We start from the raw sequence: 6573 nt of genomic DNA, 5'->3' as shown, positions 1-6573 counted from the left end.
TTCCCCAGTGTTTTCCACCAGTAGTTTTATAGTTTTCAGTCTTAAGTTTAGATCTTTGATCCACTTTGAGTTGATTTTTGTTAGTGGTAACAGATAGAGGTTCAGATTCATCTTTCTGCAGGTGGATACACAGTTTTTCCAGCACAATTTGCCAAAGAGGTTTTCCTTTTCCCACTGGATTGACTGATATCCTTTCTCAAAGATCAGTTGGCTGTATGTTTTAGGGTTTATTTCTGGGGTCTCTACTTTGTTCCATTGGTCCTCATGTCTGTTTTGGTGCCAATACCATGCTGTTTTGATTATAACAGGTTTGTAATATATTTTGGGGTCAGAAAGTGAAATGATTCCCACTCCACTCTTCTTGCATAGGATGGCTTTGGCAATATGGGGTCTTTTATGATTCCAGACAAATTCTATGATTGTCTTTTTTAGATCTGTGAAAAATGTCTCTTGTAATTTTATAGAGATTGTATTAAATATGTAGATTAATTTGGGTAGGATTGCTATTTTGATTTATTAATTGTGTACATGGAACATGGAAAATTCTTCCACTTTTTTGTGTCCTTTTCAATTTCCTTTTTAACATTTTCATAGTTTTCCTTATAGAGTTATTTGACTTCCTTGGTTAGTTTTATTCCTAGGAATCTTATACTTTTTGTGGCTATGGAAAATGGAATTACTTTCTTCAGTTCTCTCTCTGTTTGTTTATATTTGTTTATGCTATAGATTTTTAAGTTGATTTTGTATCCTGCCACTTTACTGTATGCATTTATTACTTTAAGAATTTGTTTTGCTTTCCTTCCTTTTTTATAAATTTATTTATTTATTTTTGTATATACATTCAATCATATTGTTTAGCTTACAATGCCTATTGGAATGCCTTTTATTTTCTTCTCTTATTGATCACATTGGCTAGGACTTCCAGCACTATATTGAATAGGAGTGGAGAAAGTGAGCAGCCTTGTCTTGTACCAGTTTTTAGTGGAAAAGCTTTCAGTTTTTTCCCCATTCAGTATAATGTTAGCTATAGGTTTTGCATAGATGGCTTTTATTATGCTGAGAAACAATCCTTCTATGCTAATTTTACTGAGAGTCTTAATCATAAAGGAACGTTGTATTTTGTCAGATGCTCCTTCCATATCAATTAAAATGATCATATGGTTTTTATCTTTCTTTTCTGTTAATATGGTGTATTACATTTATGGTTTTGTGTGTGTTGTGCCACCTTTGTTTTATCCCTGCAATAAAGCCTACCTGGTCGTGAAGAATGACATTTTGTGTATGCTGTTGGATACAGTTAGCAAGTATCTTGTTGAGAATTTTTGCATCTATATTCATCAGAGATAAAGGTCTATAGTTTTCCTTTTGTGTTGTATCCTTATTCATGTTGGGAATGAGGGTAATGGAAGCTTCATAGAATGAAGTTGGAAGTGTTCCTTCTTTTTGATCTCTAGAAACAGTGTGAGTAGAAAAGGGTTTCCTCTTCTTTAAAAGTTTTGTAAAATGCAACAGTGAAACCATGGGAACCTGGACTTTTCTTTGTAGGGATGTTATCTATTACTGATTCAATCTCATTGCTTGTTATAGGTCTATGCAGGCTTTCTATATCCTCCTGAGTCTATCTTGGTAGATTATATGTGTCCAGGAATTTGTGTATTTTATCCAAGTTTTCTTCTTTGTTGGCATATAGTTGCTCATAGTATCCTTTAATGATATTTTGTATTTCTACTATATCTGCTGTAATGTCTGATTCATTGCAAATTTGAAGTATCTGGATCTTTTCTCACTTCTTAATTAGTCTAGTTAATGGTGTTTTGATCTTGTTTATCTTTTCAAAGAACCAGCTTTTACTTTCATTTATTTTCTGTATAGTTCACTTATTTTCTATTTCATTTATTTATGCTTAAATCTTTATTATTTCTTTTGGTATTTTTTGGATTTTCTGTTGTTGTTTTTCCAATTCCCTGAGGCATGATGATAGGTTGTCCTTTTTCCACCTTTCCATCTTTTTCTTATGTGCACTAATTGCTATAAACTTCCCTCTTATGACTGTTCTTGTAGTGTCCCATAAATTATGGAAACTTGTGTACTCATTATCATTTATTTCCATGAATCTTTTCATTTCAGTCTTAATCTCTTCAGTTGTCTTGGAGTCATTCATAAATAGGTTATTTAGTTTCCATGTATTTATGTATTTTTGAGGTTTTTCTGGAAATTAATACCAAGTTTCATTCCATCATGGTCAGAGAAGATACTGGATATAGTTTCTATGTCTTTGAATATGTAAAGGCTGGTTTTGTGCCCTATAATGTGGTCAATATTTGAGAAAGTACCATGTGGGGCTGAGAAAAATATGTGTTTTTTGAGTGGAAAAATTTTGTGTTTTTTGAGTGGGAAGTTCTACAGATGTCTATCAAGTCCATCTGATTTATGGTATTATATAGGTCCAGAATCTCTTTGCTTATTTTTGTCTCATTAACTTGTCTAAAGGAGATAATGGGGTGTTGAGATCTCCAATAATTATTGTGTTATAGTCTATCTCTGCTTTTAGATCTAGCAGTCTTTTCTTTACGTATTTGGGTGCATATTTATAAGTATTATATCTTCATGGTGAATTAGCCCTTTTACTACTATGTAATGTCTTTTTTTTTTGAGAGATTTTCGCCATAGGGCACATGCGCTCTCCAGACAGAGAGAGACATAGAGACAGAAAGCGAGAAATCACCCCCCAGGGGGGATGGTCACGCCACAATCCCTTCTCCTCCATTCTCCTCTCGGGATCTTGGGCACGCATGCACACGCGCCCGGCGTGAGTTTTAAGCCACCGGGCCCGGGACGTGAACCGCGGTTGACTATGTGGGAGTCCAGTGACATAGCCATTACGCTAACTGCTGGTTCCCTGTAATGCCTTTTTATATCTCTTCTTATGATTTTTGTCTTAAAGTCTATTTTGTCCAAAATCAGTATAGCGTTTCCTGCTATTTTTTTGGTTTCCATTTACAAGAGATATCTTTTTCCAGATCCTCACTTTTATTCTATGTATGTCTTTAGCCATGAGAAGGGTTTCTTGTAGGCACCAGATGGAGGATGTCTGATTTTTAATCCATTCAGCCAGTCTGTGTCTCTTGATCGGAGAATTTAATCCATTGACATTCAACATCATCATCAATATTTCCAGACTCGTCCCTACCATTAAGTTGGCCATATGTTTGATTGTTTTTTGTTCTCTTATTGCTGTCTGTCTCTCTTTAGTTTTCTTATTATAGTACTCCTTTCATAATTTCTTGAAGAGCTGGTACGGAGTTGGTAAATTCTTTCAGGTTTTGTTTATCTGAGAACTTTTTCATTTTCTTTTCTTATGTGAAGGATAATCTTTCCAGGTATAGTATTCTTGGTTGAAATTGTTTTTCATTTAACACTTTGAATATATTTCTCTATTCTTTCCTTGCTTGCATTGTATCTGATGAGAGGTCCAGTGTTAGACTGGTGGGATAGCCTTTGTAAATAATTTGATGTTTCTCTCTTGCCAATCTTAGTATCTTGTCTGTGTCTGTGGTTTTGGCCCACCTGGTTATGATGTGCTATGGAGATTATCTTCTTGGATTTATTCTACTTGGGTTCTTTGTATTTCTTGGGTCTGGATATTTGAGTGTCTCTCTAGACTTGGAAAGTTTTCTTCCAGAATTTCGTGGAATAGATTATCTATGCCCTTATTAGTTTCTTTACCTTTTGGAATACCAATTATTCAGATGTTTGGGCATTTCATGGTATCTAGTATTTCTCGTATATTATCCTCAGTTTTCTTGATAAATATGGAGCACTTCATGAATTTGCATGTCATCCTTGTGCAAGGGTGATGCTAATCTTCTCTGTATCATTCCAATTTTAGTATATATACTGCTGAAGTGAGCATCCTGCATGAGTTTTAAGCCACCAGATCCAGTACTCAAACCACAGTCAACTACATGTTAGACTAGCAACATGACCATTACACAATCTGCTGGTTCTTATTTTTCTTGTTTATATATTAATCCACCTGGATTTTTTTACCATATTACCATATTACCCCCACTATGAGGTGGGGATCTAATGGCATATATATGCATTTATATGTGATGTGTGTATATATGTTTATGTATGATAAACGAAGAGCGATATGTTTTTCTATACTTCACAATTTAGCTATATGTAACACCTCCTCTGTTGTGTACCTCATATGTGACCTATGACAATTTCTTATATATGTGTCTCTATCTGCCTTTTTTCTATGTCACGACCTACAGTTGATTCCTTTTTCAAAATGATATTCTCAGTTCTATAGTAAGTTTTTGTCCTTTGTAAGATATGTTCTATTTTTGTTGTTTGGCATTTTTAAAAATTGCTTAAGCCTTCCATATAAATTTTGGAACCATTCTTCAAGTTCTATAAAAGTATCTTGTTGATTTATAGATATTATTGGCACTGAATTTATAGATGAACTATAACCAAAAGGTCATCTTTATGAGTTTTATTCTCCTTATCAAATTATAAATATTCTTAGTCCAAAATAATGCTGTGAAATATTCTAAATTAAGATTTTATTCAACTTGAATTATATTTATTCTTAGGTACCCTCAAAAATGTTTACCAGACATCACCCTTTATATTGAAATTAATGAGGAGCTTGATTAACATCAGCGAGAATAAGGTATTTGCGTTACTTATCATATTATTCAATATTGTGTTGGATGTACAAGGCACTGAAATAAATTTTAAAAAAAACTTTAAGTGTCATACAAAATTGAATGGAGACTCAATATTGTGTTTGCTTCTAAGTCATATAATTATCTGTATGAAAATGTCAACATAAGCCGTAAACTTTCAGAAATAATAAACACTAGAAAGACTACTGAAAAAAAATTTGTAGACAAAATTAATGGTGTCCATATAAAACAGTTACAACCAAATAAGGATAGGATATGGCAAGCAATTCACAATAATATTTTCTATTTCAAAATTTGATTTAATTTATTTAAGGGTCTATGTACTTTTATCATTTTTTTTCTCCTATGTTGAGACAGTTTTGTCTATAGATTTAGGGCTTATTTATTTTTTTTTTTGAGAGGTTTTTGCTATAGGATGCATGTGCTCGCCAGACAGATGGAGAGAGACAGAGAGACAGAAAGCGAGAAATCACCCCACAGGGGTATGGCCATGCCGCAATCCCTTCTCCTCCATTCTCCTCTTGGGATCTTGGGCACACATGCACACATGAGTTTTAAGCCCCCGGGTCCGGGACTCAAACCACAGTCGACTATATGGGAGTCCCATGACATAGACATTATGCTAACTGCTGGCCCCAAATTTAGGTTTTTTTAAGCTCTGAAAATATCTGATAATTGTATTTCAGTATGTTCTGTTCTTCCTCATTCATCCTTTTTTGTAACGTTAAATCATCAGTTCCCATCCTCATATCTGTAATATTTTCCTTTATTTTTGTAGTTGTCCTTTCCACCTTTATTCTTGGAAATAGTTTTCAGTTTTCTACCTTTATAATAACTGTACTTTCTATTGTTAAAATTATGGTTTTTGTCACCCTTCATGTTACTTTCTACTATTAAAATTATGTTCTTCTACCCTTTAATGTGACTTTTAATTTGGGGATGATTTTTTTTCAGGGGTTGTATTTGAAATTATTTTTATCCAATCTTTGTTCCATTGCATAAATATTCTTTGATCACTTTGAATGTGTCAAATAGCATGGTAGACCTAGCTTTCCTATATACTATTTTCTTGTTGGTTTTAAATGTGTGCTTTTAATTTTAATTTTCTTATCTGTACCTGCTCCTATTTTTCTTCACAGAATAATGTCATAAAACTATAAAATATACTAACGTTTTGATAGTACATGAACCTGTTTTCCTTCCAACACTTCAAGGAAAACTCTTCAATCCTTTATTCAATCACTTTACTAATATTATTTATAAATGGTTTGTTTTCATTTTTAATTATATTAGAATAAGATTTCAATTTGAGAGGTTGCTTATCATTATAAAGGATGTCTATCTTGCCACAGACCCAACTCATATCCATGTCTGTACTCTGCCTATCTCAAAAAAAAAAAGATATATAATACATGAGAAGTATGACAACCTTAAATCATTCTGGTTTGCTTAAAAACTTAATTTTTGAATACTGTACCTTCTAATATAACCACTGACTTATCCTTATCTGATCCAATTGTTGTAGCCTAGGAATTCATTTATTAAAAGTTCTTTAGATGGGACCAGCAGATGGCATAACAGTTACATTGCTGGACTCCCACATGGCTGAGTGCAGTTTGAGTCCTGGACCTGGTGGCTTCAAAATCACACTGGGAGTGTGTGCATTCATACCCCGTGCCCAAGATCTTAGAAGGAGAATGGAGAAGGGACTGTGGTAGTGCCATCCTCCCTGGTGGATGATTTCTATTTGTCTTTCATTGTCTCTCTCTCTAGTGGCCTAAAGCAAAAGCCTCTAAAAAACAACAACAACAACAACAACAACAAAGTCTGGGGACAAAGTACTTTCAGAGTTTATAGTTAAGAGTTTATA

At 33.7% G+C, this 6573-nt stretch overlaps 1 non-coding gene across 1 annotated transcript; it reads right to left on the bottom strand.

Annotated features, from left to right (window-relative positions):
- Positions 1 to 3806: 3806 nt before the first annotated feature.
- Positions 3807 to 3913, bottom strand: LOC114008709 (U6 spliceosomal RNA). Its single transcript, XR_003550217.1, has one exon. It is a non-coding gene; the product is annotated as a U6 spliceosomal RNA (small nuclear RNA).
- Positions 3914 to 6573: the final 2660 nt, after the last annotated feature.

Source organism: Tupaia chinensis, unplaced genomic scaffold (assembly GCF_000334495.1).
Source record: "Tupaia chinensis unplaced genomic scaffold, TupChi_1.0 Scaffold000370_1, whole genome shotgun sequence".
In the NCBI taxonomy this organism is placed as follows: domain Eukaryota; kingdom Metazoa; phylum Chordata; class Mammalia; order Scandentia; family Tupaiidae; genus Tupaia; species Tupaia belangeri.
This window is presented reverse-complemented; position numbering and strand designations above follow the sequence as displayed.